This window comes from Argiope bruennichi, chromosome 2 (genome assembly GCF_947563725.1).
Source record: "Argiope bruennichi chromosome 2, qqArgBrue1.1, whole genome shotgun sequence".
Lineage (NCBI taxonomy): Eukaryota > Metazoa > Arthropoda > Arachnida > Araneae > Araneidae > Argiope > Argiope bruennichi.
In genome coordinates, this window is record NC_079152.1 from 1846210 (window position 1) to 1864690 (window position 18481).

General features: G+C 31.6%; 1 protein-coding gene across 1 annotated transcript in view; it reads left to right on the forward strand.

The window, feature by feature from the left end:
- The first annotated feature begins 5238 nt into the window (after positions 1–5238).
- The window catches only part of LOC129957580 (ATP-binding cassette sub-family G member 8-like), a 90096-nt gene continuing 76853 nt past the window's right edge, over positions 5239–18481 (forward strand). Inside the window, exon 1 of the mRNA XM_056069977.1 lies at positions 5239–5588. The gene's annotated coding sequence lies outside the window, so the exon portion shown is untranslated. The remainder of the gene's footprint in view (positions 5589–18481) is intronic.

Genomic DNA, 18481 nt, shown 5'->3' on the forward strand with positions numbered 1-18481 from the left:
TGATATTGGGATTGTTTAGTTTGATTTAGTGTGATTAATGGACAATTTTGAAGCCAGACTGCATCCGTTCGAGCCTTGCGCTGGTTTTGAAGGCAGCATCTGAAACGGCCCTCTGCTCACTCCATTTCCACTACACTGGTGGTGGATTAGATTTCACGGAACTGAACGTTCTCAAAGCAAGCGTACAAGGAGGGTCTTCGGTGTTTAGTTTTAGTTATATAAACGTTCCATTTTATGAGCAGCACTAGGTTATTTTGTGACGAACTTGATTCTTTTGAGATGTGGTCAGATGACAAAGACGACACCTGAGCTGATATCTCCTCTATCTCTAAACTTCAGGGCCGCACCAACGGGCGGACGTTTGGCTCCAAAAGAGTTCAAGTGCACCAGATCCGGCGGGTCTTCGGTGGAATCAGGTTTCGAATCCAGAACCAGGAATCATCTCAGGTGTCGTTCTCGTTATTTGATTGCAGTTCACAACTGAGACGTCAGTCCTAAAATATCCCCAGTGTTGCTCTCAAACGAGACGTTAGTATAAACTAAAATGAATGAAATCAGAAATACAGCATATTCCCGAAACCGAAGGTATCATTAGATAATAATAATAATAATAAACTTGAAAGAGTGAAGGGGTTAATATTCATTGTAGATGGGCAGTTGACAGAAATAATTATCAAATCGATTCGGTGGAGAAGATTCCCACGAGAGGTCACTCTTCAATCAAAAGAATCAAATTTAGATGAATTTTTAAAATCATCTTTTACTTTCTAGTATACAAAGAGAAAACATGATGATTATTAAAAATCATTTCAGAAAATGATAATTATTCAAAAACTTCCCGAGTCTCTTTAACTCATAAACGCTCTGAACTGGGCGGCTGAAATTGGATATAGGATCTTTATAACCAAATTTGATTCTAACGAAATCTACTCAGAGGAAGTCTGTCGGTTATTCAGATATAAGGTGGCGCTATAATCATCAAACAGAAAGAGCCAAACAGATAACATTTAGTGTGCAAATGATCTAATGTGTGGATGTGTGTCAAATTTCGAACCAAACTTATCAAGAGCTCCAGAGATCGTCTGTCGGTCAGCACATTTGCGTGAATTTAAATCCGTACAAACGAAAGATTTGAAGAAATAAAATTTAGTATGTGATTTTGTGACTGCAACTGTAGAGCTGTGTCGGATTTGGTTTTAATGGGTCGGAAAAGGTCCAAAATACCAAATCTTGTATTTAAGTCATTCAATGATCGCGTTGACATGCTTCTGGAAATGCAGACTAACAGACGTTCAAGGCTTTGTTGGATTTGGCTCAAAATTCGATAGGTGTGTCTACACTACAAATGTTAAACCTGTGTACCAAATTTTATTCATCTAGCTCTCCTCATTTTGTCGTTATTCTGTTAACTCATATTCGAACAGCCGGGCAGACAAACTCCCTCTAAATAATAGATTTTGCTGAAAATTTGACAGACATCTGCAAGTTTAGTGTAAAGATCGCACACCAAATTTAATTCATCTAGCTCAAATATACATTTGCCAAAAATGCGTTTTTCGAATTTAAAGGAACCAAAAACGTGGAGATTTGTCAAAATCTCGAGTTCTAAATTTTTTTTTTTTTTTTTACCTTTGCAATACTTTCTCTATATTTCGTATACGAACAAGTAATAATTAAAGTACGAAGTTATAAAATCCGTTATTTAATGGTGATTTCAGTCCTATGATCAGAAGATTGCGGTTTTGAGACCTTACTGTTCTGTCTTACTGTGTCACTTAATCAACACTGAGTCCATCAGGGTCAAAAGCCTTTTTGCTGGGTATTTGGGAATCTTGAAAGAGTGATGTTTTTTTATTTTATTATTTATTTATTTATTTTCTGCAGAGTTCCACATCTGACAATTACAAAATGTTTAGAATCTGTTTCAAAATAAAGTTGAAAAAACTTCAAAACGAAACATTAACTAAACTATATAAATGAACCGTTATAAGTGCGAGAATATCAGACATTTAGCATTGAAGTTACAAATGTTCAGCAGGTGTTTGTAGTTTGTTAGTGATTGGCTTAAGACTAATTAGATGCTCCGCTGATTTTAACAGCTTTGAAATTTAAAAACTCACTACACAGTAAAACGCTCGAATAACTTCAAAATAATTTTTTTTTTTAAATGAGGGAAAGGGAATGTAAATCCAATAAAATCCAGCACTTATGAGATATTTTATCTTGTATGTTTTTGAGGTTTTGTTACAGTTGAAATTGAGAGACATTTAAAAATATATATTGCTTCAACCAAAGGTGAAATCGACAAAATGATGAGATAAGATGTGGAGATTGGTTTGTGGCTAATCAGATGCCACCTTCATCTTAACAGCTTTCCCATTTCAAACGCCCAATATAACGCTCGAATAACTTCAAAGTGAATTTTTTAAAATGACGGGGAAGGAATGTTAATCCAAAAAACTAAGCACCGACACGCACTAATTATGTATTTGAATCTTGTATTCTTTTGACGTGTTGTTGGAGCTTAAACATCAGATTGACAAACATAACATTTAAGAAAATACGTTGCTTTAATCAAAATTTGAATCGAATTATAATGAGAAAAGAACAGAGCTCACATTATTTTTCGTGCGGTCATGACCTTATTCTCACGACTTTGGTTTGAAAAACACCGGAATCGATTGAAATGGAATCGGTTTTGAATGATTGAGTAACAAAATGGACATTTTCAAAGTGAACTCTTCAGGAAATAATTATATGTTAAGAACTCTCAAGAAATTTTAGGCAATGTAATCTGAGGATTAAGAAGTCGTTTACACCACGAATATGAATTTCAATTATAATCAGAATCATAACTTTTAAGAAATGTGAACCACTCCTGTTCAAAACAACTGTGTGTGACGGTGGGTATTATAATTTATAGACGAAATGTATACCAGGTATTTCAAATATTAAAAAAAAAAAATTCTTTGAATTATAATAATAAAAAGCAAAACAAAGAATAATTTTCTATAATTTTTTTAAAAAAATTCTTTATTTCTCTCTCTCTCTCTTTTTTTTCGTTATTCATCCATGCAGTGCTGGATTTAGATATTTTGCAATTTTAGGAATTGTACTTCAAGAGATATTTTAATTACCAATTTAATTTCACTTTTTAAAACATTTTTAACTTAATCACCATGTTAATGATTTATTTTAATTAATTATTTTTACTTTGGTTACCATGTAAAATATCTTCATTATTTTTTAATATGTATGTCGTGGGGAAAAAATGACTGAAATGATAAGACTTTTTTCCAAAAATAGTCGCAATTATTAATGAATGATTTCTTTATTTGCAAATGAAAGCAATTAATAATTATGATGAATAGTAAAAGAATAATAAACAAATTAAAATAAAATAATAAAAATAAATAGTAAATAAACAAATAGATAATAATAAGAGATAATAATAAGAGATAGATAATAATAAGAGATAATAATGAGAATAATAAAAATAAACAAATAATAAACTTAATCTAAAGATAAATAATAATAAAGTAATAGTAAAAGAATAATAAAGAATATATAATAATTACAAATAGTAAAAGAATAATAAACAATAATAAAAGAATAATACACTTCAAACAAATGTAGCGTAAAAAAATGATGCAGCAGGACTTGCCAAGTAGAATGTAAAGAAAAGTGAATGAATTATTAATATCCCAATACATTATAACTAATTAATTAATTGTACTTTGAATTCATGATTTTAATAATTCATTCAGAACTCACATTATAGTCCAAATATTTTATAATTCAAGGAATTTGTATTTTTTATATACTTATTTATTTCATAAACAAGCCTACAAATTTTTTTAGGAGTTGCCTATACTCCGCCCCTCCTAAATCTAAGGGTTCTAGTCTAATACGCTTAGTCAGAAATCCCCCTGTAATTAAATATGAGATAAATCGTAAGCTTTAACAGTTAAAGGATGCGCGCGTATAAGAGTCTCTCTTCTTCATGGGTAATAATATCATTCATTCTTCCTTCTATAAAAGTTCGTTGACATTTTGCAATTACCTTTATTTCACAGTTCTTAATATAATATTATCTTGGGGGGAAAATCAGAAACAAAATAATAAAGGCGTTTGATTAAAATGAGCGTGGGATATAAACATTTTGAGACCCTTCGGACAATATTTTATAAGGTCTCTCTTTTAATCATTGGTCTATTAAGTATCACATTTTATTGCAGTTGTAACTTAATTAATATGTTAATGATTTATTTTTACAATTCTATTTTTTATAACTTTCTGAAAAATATGTATGTTTATCTATTAATTTTTTAACATATGTTTCAAGGGAAAAAAAATGACTCAAGAAATAGATGACTCGAAAAAATTTACTTGATAATGGGATATGATTTTCATACATACAAATTAGATTATAAGGAAATAAATAAAATATTAAGAATTATTATTTTATGAAAGTTGTCGTATCAAATTTAACACAACCAATTAAATGAATAATTAATGTTCTGAAATATTTTAATTAAGTAATTAAAATATTTTAGAATATTAATTATTCATTTTATTGAATTATTAACTTATTTTATAATTCAATAAAAATTCATATTGTCCTTATTATTGTATGCAATGTATTTAATACAAATTTATTTATTTGGCATTTATTCTAATAAACTCTAAATTGACCACTCTGGGTCTCCTAATGAACTTAACGGCCTAAGCAGTTGTCCAGTAAGAAATCCTTCTTTGATTCGAACTGAAAAGTTGGAAATTAAATTCTTATACACACTCTCACACGCATGCAACACCAAACAAATTTAGGTACAAATAACCTTCAGAAAAACCACCCTGTCGAACTAATCCATCCCTTACATGATAAACAAAGCGCTTGATCTGCTAGAAGTAATTCATCCATGTCACATTTCACTTTTTATTTGTCGAAATTTCGGGACATAATCTTCCCAATCAGCAGTTATGAAAGTAATTAACTAAATGTCTCACATTTGTATTCATCAATTCATTTCGGCAACCGTTGGTATTTGCATTATTTATTTGGGAAATTTGACGCATTTTGGAAATGCAAACGATTTCATCTCTTTCCCCTTTTTTCCACGCTCTCATAAGCACCGTGCTGAACGCCCTTTGGCGAAAACTTTCACTTCTGTTTGGCGACCGTTCCGACCATTCCAGTCTTATAACCCTCAATTTCTCCTACCCGAGTGGACCCAATGTTTGTTGCTGTTTCTTAGAGCCGCACCAGCTCGACGTCACACCCGTGCGATGTGCCAATATTCATTGATAAATATCGAAAGCGAGTGAGACTTGAAACCGTTCTGTGCCAATTTTAACTTAAGGTGGCGTGAGGGAAATTCTTATTTCAATCGCCAATTATGAAATGTAAATGCAAATTCGCAGCGGAGGATTTACACTTCAACTCCTGACGCAGGTTTCTCTCAATTTCGAATTCTAATTTGGGCATTAAAAAAAGTGTCTGCTCTCCGTCCAGTGTTGATTGGAAGAGAGTAAGGATTTGCAATTTTCAACCTGTGAAACTTTTTTTGGAATCTTAAAAGTTTTTGGTAAGCTTTTTTAATATTTTACTTGTATTCAGAATTTGGCATTATCGAATCAGTATTATTTGTTTTTATTTGTACTATTATCTGGACTCCGAAATAACAAATTCGAAACATATCGTTTTCTACATGTATGCTTTAAAAGTGTATTATTAAGGTTAAATTGTGAGCATATTAAAAATTTTAATTGAATTTATATGTAAAAATATAAATTTATTCTTTATATTTTCTAAGCTGTATATCTGACAGATGGCTTTTTACTTCCAGGTTCTTCTATTTTTAAGTGACCTTGCTGAATTATTTACTTTGCATTTTTTGAAAAAATTGTTTTTAATCAAATGATAGTCGGATCGATTAAATGATTCTCACGATTATTTTTTATCAAAATTGTTTATTATTTCCCGATCCTTCTCAGAGTTTAATTAAAATTTAGTAAACAATATTTTACGCAAACTTATTACCCAATAATTTTAAATTCAATATTGTAATTCTTATGTTTTTTTATTTTAAATATTGATATGAAATTGCAACTGAGCAATCAAAGAAAGAATTGTATACGATTTTTAAGGTTAGGAACTTGAGTGGGTTACGAACTTGATGGGAAAAAATTGTAAATAAACTAGATTTTATTTCCATCTTTCCAATTTTTTTTTATTCTATTGTTTAGAAGTTTTTGCAATTGCTGTGTCCTTGCTGTTTTTTTTTTTGTGTTCGTAATTTTTTTTAACGAAATTATAGGGATGTTAAATTTTATTAGTCATTTTCAATAAATCGGCTGTTTGATTAAACCCTAGAAGGTAGGTGGAAGAAGTTAAAAACTCTTAATTTTTTAAATTATAAGAGCTTAGTTGAAATTAAACTTTTCCATCTTTTTAGTAAAATGTTTTCAATTTTAAAATTATTCAAAATGAAATAAAAGGCAAAAATGTACGAGTTACAAATATGCTTCGATGCACAATGTCAAAATAAAAAAATATTAAAAGGTCTCTTGTGAACTTTTTAGATTATTTAAAGGTCTTGTATGAACATTTCAAAATTCTTTTGTAATTCATAAAAACCGGAATTGTTAACTGACTTTTCAACAGAAGATAATTATTAGAAAAACAAATAACATCAAATCTCCTTGTCTTAGCTTAAAAACAAAACAATTAGTAAGACAAGTCTGTTTCGATTTTTTTTTTAAATCGGAATAAATGGAGCAAAATCAAGCTCTGGAGCTCTAAATCAAAGTACTTGGAACCATCTTTTAACACTCTTATTATTTATAATTTAAAAAATGTGTGTCCTGAAATTCGGCAGATAATAGAAATCGACTCGTTGCATCTTGAATTTTAGAATTTAATGTAGAAAAACTTGTTCTGGGTGATTCTTTTATTTGCATTTATTTTTTTGTAGTATAATTTCCTAATGATTATATGAAGAATAATTCGGGTTGAGCATCTTTTGGCGAGACCAACTTTCGTTATGAGAAATTCTTTTGCATTTCTAACATAATCTATTAGATCTTGTAAGTTTTAAAACTATTCACCTCTTCCGAAAAATTGAAAATAAAAGGATATTCTAATTTCTCTTTTTCAAATTTTTTTGACCTCGTGTCATTCGAGCATTCGTTATTTTGATCGTTCTTAATTTTCATTTATTTGTTAATTACTTCAATGAGTTTAAAGATTCTTTCCTGTTTTGGTGTAGAAAGCGTGGTTTTTTGGGAAAAACTTTATTACGTTGATTTGATAAGAAACGAAATGAAGAAATCGAGAAACGTGAAGTTTATTTACAATTTCAATACTACTATTCAATACTATAATTCAATTTCAATAATTACTATTTCAATACTATTCTAATTTTATTGCCTCACTTTTCTCTTTAGAAAGTCTACATCCTCAATTATTTGTTTAGATTTTTATCATCTGTGATTTGCATAAAAGAAACAACAAAAAAACAGCGCAAAACATCTTGTTTTCATGGTTCTATATTAAGTCATAGTGGCTTTGATTTCGCTGACATTAATCATTATCAAGAACTTTTTGAATGTTCTACTTGTTGCCATCTAACTATCCAAAATATGCTTGTAGAAATAGCTTCCAATAAGTTTAATATCCACCATATAAATTAATAAATAAATCGTTTGCAATAATTTATGGAGAAAAAAGCGCGAAAATCTGTAATGACTAATTAGTATGAATAAAAATCGTCGAATGTATTCTTTAAATTGTTTGTACGTTACAGTTACGGATGAACGAGAAATCTGACTGAATGCGCCGAGCTCACTTTCTCAATTTGTTAGAAATCCACCAACGGAAGTGTTCTACAAGGAAAATCAACATGACTCATCTATTTGAATCTTACTCTTTTTTGGGTTGAGCAGGTGTTTTCATGTTTACCCGAAATCGACTGTTTATGTTTGACACTTGTTGTAGTCATTTTTTACTACTCTACTTTTAATGAAAAATGGATTGGCGATTCATCTTGATTATTGATGAAATGAGGGAAATTTTTAAAACCTGAATGAATATCTTAAATTATGCAGATAAAATTTCAATTTAATAAACTATGCGTCGAGCTAATCAATGGGGATCAAAAGAAATTCTAAGTGTTTTTTATAAATATATGTATTAAACTTGATACAAGTTTCAAGTTGGCTTATGTTGCTTTTCTACTAAATCTACTCCCTTTCTCTCCTTCACAAAATTTTAAAAAAAATTAAATTTCAAAAAAAAAAAAAAAGTGAAAGGTATTTTTTCTAAATTGTGTGTAGTATGCCACGATTCCACAGTGGATCTTATTGAAGATGATGAATTTCAAACTGTTTAGTAATCAGATCAATGAAATGAAGAAAATAGGTACAAAAATTGCTCTGGAAACATATTCTCGATTCATCTTTCTTTATTTTGATAGAATGATCAGTTATCTTTTGTGATCAAATTAAGTTAAAAAAAATTGCAGGTGCTTATTCTTGGATAGGGATTGCAATATCGGTATTTTGAGCCATTTATACAATTTTGTAATACCGGTATTCACAAGTTTAAATACCGGTATTTCGGTATTTACTAGAAATTTTTAAAATTGTCTACACTATATGTTCAAGGATCGCCAACATAGCAAAATAGTATTTGTATTTACGTCTCCCTAACGGGCGAAATTAATAAGCTAATTAAGGGCTTAATTGCTTAAATTTAAATTTGCGAAACATGGAGTATCCCTGAAAGAAGATACTGTAACCGTAACGACTGATGGAGCAACAGTTATGAAAAAAGTTGGAAAGTTGATTGGTGCAAATCAGCAGTTGTGTTATGCTCATGGAATTCAATTAGGAGTAATAAATGTATTGTACCAAAAAAAATAAAGAACGGAAGAATCCAAATACTGTGCATATATATACTGCGGATTCCAACCTTGAAGAGAGTAAGAGTGATATTGACAATGAAGATAATGACAATGTAATTGTTGAAGAAGATATTGATAGTGAGGATAAAATATTACTCTATCAAGAATTGCTTCCTACAATTTATGAAGTTCGAAAAATCGTTAAGATATTTAAACGTTCCCTTATAAAAAAATTGCATATTACTAAAATATATTCTAACTGAAAATAAAACAGAATATATGTTAATATTAGATTCTAATACACGTTGGAACAATTTACTCCTAATGATGGAATGATTTTTGAAACTGAGAAATCCAATCCTAAAAGCAATAATCGACTTAAACCTGTAAATTAATACTTCAGATAGTGAATTCGACTTAATATCCAGAACTGTATCAGCTCTACTTCCAATAGAACTGACTATTGAGGCATTATGTCGGCGAGATTCTCATTTATTAAAAGCTAATGCAACAATAAATTTTAGGTTGCAGTCACTGAAAGAACAGCACCCGTCACTATCTGAAGAATTATATATTACATTGAAAAATCGCACAGAAGAAAGGCGTACCGAAACAGAAAATGTCTTATGGTATTTACATAATTATAGTGATTTAAAAAATGAAAATGAAAAAGAAAATAACCAATTCAAATCTGATTAAGTTTAGAGTAAATTTTCTTAAAATATTTTACCCACAAACCTATACATATTCAGAAGAATTAGATTCAATTATCGAAGATTATGATGTCACTACAGTAAATAGTGAAAAGGAATTGTCTCTTGAACAAAAATTAGAATTAGCGATAAATAAAAAAATTTCAACGAACCAAAATACAATACAGAAATCAGCTATATCCAAAACCATCCGACGAGAAATCGATTTATTTGAAGATGAGGGATTTAGAGGTAAATACTTTGAAAAAGTATATCGCAAATTGCTAACAGTACCACCAACTAGCGTAGATGCCGAAAGAGCGTTTTTGACAGCTGGTCATTTTTGAACAAAATTATTTTTAAGGCTTAATGACAGTACAATGGATGCATTATGTTTTTTAAGATCACATTTCAAAAATTTGTAATAGTACCACAGAATGAATAGTGATATTTACACTTTTTTTTTTTTTGTGTTCTTTATATACTGTTTGTTCCTTTACTTTTTTGTGATTCTTTATATTCTGTTATAATTTATAAGTTACAAATTATTTTTGTGATATTTACTCTCTAATAAAACTGGTAAATAAAACAAAGAAACGCCTGTGTTTTCTTTCTTTTTCTAAAATTTCTAATACCGGTATTAAGATCTAAAAAATATGAATACCCGTATTGAAATTTTGGTCCGGTATTGCAATCCCTATTCTTGGACTATGCTTGTTGTGTGGGGCATTTTGCACCAACCACTTGATTTGAATTAAAATGACTTGTGGGGTGTAAAACTGTTGAAAATTTGTTCTAACATTTCACTTCTGTTATATTTTATATAAATAGGTGTATCAATAGTTAAATTCTGTTTAAAATATTATTCCTACATAATATTTCAGCCTCGTAAGTTCAGAACAGGTGGTTTCAAGTGTAGAAAAATCCCATACTTCAATTTGTACCATTCTCAAACTTTCTTTCTATTTAATTTTACACCTAACTGGAATTATATTTTAATTCCATGAATGTGGTAGAGGTCAGCCAAAGATGGCCTTTGTGCCATAAAACACAAACTCGCACACCTAACTGAAGCGGGAAAAATATACATCACGTATTTTATAAAAGGGTTATCATGTGATTATATTTAAAGTCTCATAAGCTTGTTTATAAAATTTATCAATTGTTCGAATATGGCCATTTGAGATGTGAAAGGAAACCCGATGAAATACTTCTTGCAGAAAATGCGCTTCACCTAAAGGTTACCTGCTGTTCAGCAATTTTAGAATATTAAATATGAGAGAATGTTTCCCTTTTCAGAATAAAACGATTTAGTTTTCTGATTTCGGAGAGTAACAATTTAATTCTTCAAATTGACGTCAAGGCAAAGCTTAAAACAGAACAGCTTTGAAACTGACACTTCACATAATCTCCGTATGTGCTACGATTTCAGATACCATCCTTCTATTCATCATGTACGTTTGTGATCAAATTTTGGTTAAAAGATGAGCGCAACTGCTTCCACAAAAATTAGTTTTGTATATGGATATAGGCTCAAAAAGGTTTGTCTAGCAAGTAAATATCCTGAGGATATACTGGGTTAATACAAAATGAATCTTTATATAAAAGTAGTCAACACTGGACGTTTACAGAATGTAAAAATTTAGGAAGAGAAGCATCGAAACAGGTCATCAAATCTGTTGGTATGGATAAACAGCTCAAGATTAAACTTCAGATTTGGACAGAAATTTATCTATCAAGGTATCGAGAATTTAAGTTATCAGATTTTTTGATTTAGTTGAATTTTTGTGGTTAAACTTATCTGCATTCCCGATTTCTTTTTAACTTGCAAATGGGATGCAGGGTCGGATAAATAGCAATATTTAGGCTAGAGTTACTGTGATGGAAAATATCTTCCTTCAAAACGAATGATTCGCGAATGTTAGATGCCTTATAATGGACTTGACAAACTGCAAAGATACTTCATATCTATAAAACGATGCCGGTGTCATTGCAAGTTGATCATTTTCAACGCCACATTCTAAGCTTCCATTTGTAGTATGTTATAATTCTGAACTCTGAAAATGAATTGAATTCATTATTCATCTAATACAATGTTTATTACTTTAAAAAATGCATGATTGTGCATTCATCTTTTGAACTTCACCTATAGAATGGTGAGAATTTTTAACAACCGAAATTTAAAATAAAATGTCAATGATGCACCAGCGTGACTGGTATCCAAGACATTGGAGTGCAAAAGGTTAAATAGTTTCTCTGCCTGAAATCTAAATATTGAGAAAAATGTAGGTTAAATGAGTTGAAATATATTTGAAATCGGGAATAGTAAAGAAAATTTCAGACCGACTCAAGATCTTCAATTTTTATTTTATCTTCAATTTTTATTTTATTTGAAATAAAAATTGAATTTGCATCTGTCACTATCGTTCTGTCTCCCAAATCTTCTGTTTTTGAGAGAAATCTCCAAAATATTACTTCATTGTCATCGTTCTAAATTTCTACCTCTGTACTGATTTCGCCAATTTTTGTTTCTGATGAAAGCTTGTCATCCAATACTATTCAATGGTACATACCGCCAACCACCGTTCATTCTCAAAATAATCTCAAACTGGACACATTTCGCCTATTTTATTCAGCAATTCGTACATTCTGCAAGCACAGACAAGACAACCAATAATAAAAATTCGTTTAAATATACAAATATGACTTAAAATACTTTGTTTTGTTGTGCTAAGACGCAGTTCTAAAAATGGTTAGTACTATATTAAAGTTGTTAATAGGGTGGAGAAACAGCGATTCGCTTATGTTTAGTTAGTTTTTAATGAAGGTATTTTATTTAAGTGTATAACGAGAAAGTTTTGAAATTGTTACTTTTTTTTTTAGACATGCGACAAGGTTTTTCATTACTAAATACATCAAAACTTTCCATTTATATTTTGCTACCGTCTCTTTTCTACGTATTAACATTGATTTAATGAATCTTTAATTTTGATCATAATTTATGAGCATGGAATAATATTTTACCACTTGTTGCCATTTTTACTTATCACACTCTCGGGTCTCACAACCGCAATCCTTCAATCAAAGAACTGAAATATTGCCACCAAACCTCCCGAGTTCTTGCGATCGGTAGCCCTTTGGTTAAGTGACCAAAACTGCATTCATTAAATAACGAATTGGATAACTACGTATTCGAGAAGATAATAATTAGTGTCATTAAAGTATTGTAATCATCAAAATCATCCGAACTCAAATCTGCACGTTTTAGACCTCTGATTTCGAAACACGTTTTGAGAAAATGTCTGTTTTTGAGATAAAGATAACTGGAAAAACACTTTGAGCAAGATGGATGAAATTAATTGCATTGACGATCTTTACATCGATTTTGTGTATTTCTATCAAATGTTGAGGAAATTTAACACGGAGAAAGTCTGTCTATCCGACCGGATGTACAAATTTAAGTTAACACAATAATAAGAGAGCAAGAGGGTCAAAATTCGATACACAGGCTTAACATCTATAATGTAAACGTTTATCGAATTTTGAGCGAGATCCGACCAGGAGTTGAATGTCTGTCAGTCTCTTCTTTCAAGAACGTGTAAACGCAATAACTCAAGCGCAAAGACTGAACTGCATCCAATTTAGTATCCGAATTTTTTATTGCGGTTGCGTTCTTTACCAGAATTTGGCTTCAATCCCTTGGGACAAAACGCAACTGTAACACAATTTCGCCTTTATTAGAAAGTATGCGACAGTTTTTGGGTGAGCACTCCCGCTGGTTATATCTCAAAAACGTGGAACCATCGCAAATCTTGCCGACACCTGCAGCCCATCGGCTGACCTAGAAGCAGACAACCTGCATGCGGGCCTAGCATGAGCATTCCGATTCAACAATGCCGAGGATGCTGCAGGATGATTGGACATGCATCAATTCATCGGATTGTGTTTCTTCTTAACAGTTACTTAAAAAAAACGCGGCAGGCCTGCTAATGCATTCGAATGGCCTTTTGGGGAAGGCAGGAATGGCATTCAGGTGGTCGGAGAGAAAATGGTGTGGGAAAGTCGTAAATTGTTGCAGGTGAAATGGACTTGGTGAGTGAGTTTGCCGCATATTTTTTCCTTGCTATAGAATTTTTTTTCCTTTAGAGTGGACGCAATGGTTCGTTTTTGAAATGAGGTCTCCGAATTTTAATACAAAGCAATTTTCGCTTCAGTGTCAAATGTATTTATTTTTATTGCATCGAATTTCCAACACTTGCTTTTTACCTTCTCATTGTAATCAAACTCCAGATTTTGACGAAACTTCACATTTTAAAATTTCCCCCAAGTTCGAAACGCACATTTTAGGTAAATTCCTATAGGAAGACTATCTGTTGCAAGTTCTCGTGACACGACTTCAGGAAAATTTCTTCAGTTCTTCACCAATCATGATCCCTAGAACTCAAGACCACCCTTCGTTCAAAAGATCTATATGAGTATAGCGGTTTGTCCATGTTATCTTGTAAATAAGTTATCTAAAGTCATTTTGTTTGGATTTCAACTGGCTGGGTCTATGTGGTTATAAATGTAAAAATATCGGATGAGTTCGTAAATTTCCCATCCAGCTCAAAGAGGATGGAGATGGTGGGGGTGTCATTTTCATTTTGCTATCACTTTCTTAATATTGAAGACAGAAAAATCCCATTAGCCGAATGAGCACCTCATTAAAATGAACAACTTTTGTGTTTAAAGTTTTTTAGTAACTGCAGTATCTTAGAACTTAGGGGCTAAAAATTCATTTTCAAGCCTTCATTTTGACTATTTTTCCCGTGAAGTTTTGCCTAAAGATTGAAAGGAGTTTGAAAATAACTTGGATGTAAAGGAATCTACCTCTGGCTTTCAGCTTGCAGAGAGGAATTTTTGGAAATCGATCTGATTCAAATGCTTTGATCTAGAAGGATAAAATTCAATGTATGGCTTTTGCACCAAGTTTTCAGGTTTCTGTCCAATTTTAAACCATACCATTTATCCGGTTATTTAAAAACAAGGTTTCAAGGTCTAGGTCAAAAACGTTTTGAGCTCGATGGATGAAATTTGGTGTGTGAACTTTATACCAAATTTGTAATTTCTATCAAATTCTGAACGAAATCCATTCATAAGTCTGTCCGGCTGTTCGAATATAAAAAATTAAAAACTATTAAACGATAAAAGACAGATGGATAAAATTGAATACAAATGTATAGCATTTTAAGTGTAAATATATGCCAAATTTTAAACCAGGTATGTGAAAAGATTCACCGTGTATTGCTCTACATTTGCAAGCATGTAAACGCGACAACTGAAAAACGCAGCGACTTGGATAATGAAATTTATTGTATGATCTTGTTACTAAAATGACTTCGATCAAGTTTTAATGTCGGCCGATCAAAAAAGCGCCAAAAATTGTCGATAAATGATACAATACTTTCTTTCAAAATGTATTGTATCGGGTCTGTTAAAATTGTTACTATACTTGTGGGGTGGGCGAAAGAGAATGCATGAAATCCGATTGAAATGTAATATTTGTTTAGCTTTATCACATCTTAAATGGCTAAACTTTTAGAAGTAACTTTAGTTATTAAATATTAGGGCTGCAGAGTGTTTACATTGAAATAAAAAAAGTAAATTAAAATATATTAAATCTATGATGTATTGAAGTAAATATCTAACTGGTTGTTAAATTTCTTAATATTTAAAAAAATTTGATAAATTATTTTACTTGCAATCTTAAAAATGATTCAAGTTGCATTCGTTTGAAATGTTTTTCTTGAAAATCTTAGTCATTAAATAATTGTCAACTTATTTTTACAAATGCCTAGCTACAGGTCATTTTAAAGAATTGTTATTTTTCTATCTTATTTTTAAATGTGTTTCCGGTTACTAAAATAAAAAAAAAAAGGAAATAATTTACTATCGTATCAAGTTGGATATCTTTTTGAAATGTGGAAATAAAGTTAATATAACGGTTATTAAAAAAATGGGATTTAGTTTGTAATACTTAAGGCCACACTATGGCAATCTACTACTGTCATTTAACTGTAAATCACTATAGACTACACTATCATTTTTGTATATGAAGCCCTGGATTAAGTTGCAGACAATGCAAGACTCCCGGGGGAAGGGCGTTTTCCTCTTTCACTTCTTCCATCAACTAGTCTTCATTGATCATTATGTAATAATTCTTATTAATCATTTGTGTAAGTATCGTTATGAACGTTGAATTTAATTACTTATTGAGTTAAAGGTTCCTTTCGAAAGAATAGATTTATACATTTCGCATATACAGAATAGATTTGGTTAAAAAAAAATAGCGGGACAAAATTTTTGAACACTATCTTAATGCTATTTATAGAAACGGATATTTTTTGAACAGGATTTTAAGTTTATAAACAAAATACAAAACTTGTAAATGATAATTACGCTTAAACGATGCTTACTTTCAATTTTGGATCTGCTCGAGTGCAAGGCCTTTATATATGAAAGTAGAAATATACACAGAAAATGTCGCAATGATATCGAAATTTCAGGTTCTTTAATGTAGCGAATTCTTAGGCAACTGCCTATTTTTTAATCTGGTCATAAGCATACGAGAACTCTCCATACAGTTTAAATATTTAAAGGTTAAAGAAACGAGGCTAGTCGAGGGATCCAAATTCGTTTGAACTAAGATCGGGAAAATCGGTGTCCAAGAATGAATATATTTCACAGGGAACTTCCTAATTGTATGCCATTAAAATGCGAATCCAGGAACTGGTTTTTGCATAATGAAAGTAAACTTTCGGAGCGTTCAAACATCCCAGCTGTATGGAATGTTCGCACCGAGAGCCGATTCGATTAACCTATCTTCTTCCCGAAAGTCTCTTTAACCCGGGAAGTCTTTTTAAAAGTAATACTTTCGATTCCCCAAACAGGTTGCGAAAATTAACGAATGAAAACGATAATCACGTTTACACCCTCACGATCTTCGAACGCCCCAAGATATAGGATGCCCCAAAAAACTTTCGGTGCTAGAAAGTCCAGCCAGGAAACGCGGAGGAATGTTCGAACCGCATTAATTTGAAAAAACGGTCAGTTTTTGTCACTTCATCGAGGTGGATGTCCAGGGTAATGAGTCGCTTGTTTGAAGTGGCGGAAGCTCATTTTTCCAAGTCACGAAACTGGATTACCGATCTTTAATGAGTTGGCCCTGCGCGTACCTCTGTCTCGACGAAATCGCTATATCGAGTCCCCTTTAGGCTTTTACCGTGTAATTAGTTCTTTATTGGCATTTCACTGTGCAACACAACAATAAATTGAAAACTAGAATAAAAGTGAACATTTGTAAAAATGTTAACGCCCTGATTAGTTTTTGCCGTCTCGTATACGAAGTTTAGAGAAAGTATTGTAATAGTTAAAATTCGTACTCAAGATATTGACGAATCTCCACGTATCAGACGCCCTCCCCCGAATTTGAAAAATATACGTTGTTATCTGTGACATATACACAATCGACACGGATGAAATCTAATATGAGGTCTTGAACCAAATTTGTAGATTTAAGGGGAAATCTGTTAGGCTGTTCGAATATAAACAAACATAATTACAAAATGAAAGGAGCTAGTTATATATCATTCGGTACACAAATTTTACAGTGTAGTCGCCTAATAAATTTTGAACCAAAGCCGATATTGGATTGACGGTCTGTACTTTCAGAAGCATGTAAACGCGATACTTAGAAACGCAATGACTTAAATATATCAAATTTGGCGATTGTAATTTTCTGAATAGTTATAATTCTGTGTCAAATTTGTGTTTCAGTCGGGTGTGTCAAAAATCTAAATTCGATTGTCAGGTTTTAACTGCATGTCAGGGATGAATCCCCAAGATGTTCGCCAAGGATCACATGATAAATTGATTAAAAAGGCTAAATTCATACTGAAGTATAATATTTTGTAACTATTGCATACAAATGTTCTGCAAGGCATTCTCGGGATACCTTTACTAGAGAGTAAGCGAGAGAGTTTTGAAGAGACCACTCTAGATGGTTTGCTCTTGTCAAACTTTGTAGCATTATAAAAATAACGCCAAAGAAATCTTGGATGGAGGAGCGTTATTTTGAAGCCTTTGCCTACCGTTTATTATCTTTTACTATTCTTCTACTCGGAAGATCTACAGAATTTGAGCGGGACAGGTTTGGCAAGAAGACATTGTGGGTGATGCGAGTACAGTTGGCGTTTGTTGGAGTCCTACATTTCTGATCTTACAGAAGTTGGGTGTTTTTTTTAATTCTGAAAATACATTTAAATATTATCGCACAATTTCTGGATTTTTCACGTCCACCAGTCCGAAGTGAATTGGGTGCATTTTCAAAAAGAGCGGCAGATTATTACTAGATGAAATTCTGTCCCTTTTGAGATGGAAGCACATGCAGCAGAAGTGACGGAATATTTATGCAATTATACTGCGTGGGTCCTGCTATCAGTTTGATATTTAGGTTCGCTGTGGATAAATTGACGCTTAGCACTTTCTACTACTCCTATGGTAGAAGTTTTCTTTCAAAATTGAGTATACACATCTGTTGTCCCAGAGAATGCTTAAAGCAAAATTAAATCTGCCCAAACTGGCATTAGAATTTTTTTGTAATGTTTATTATAAACCCATCTTCTGCAATTCCCGATTGTAATACATGTTTTGTCTTGATCTATTTTCTCACTATGCTTTCGTACGCAAATTGTCCATTCAAGTTGGATTAGAAATCGGATTATAATTTCTAGTATTATCTTCTTGCAATGCTAAAAGAATCATGGACAATGCCAGAATTTTCAGTTATTAATGAGTACCACAAACCTATATTCCCAATAATATTCTTTAACTGCTTTTATTTGG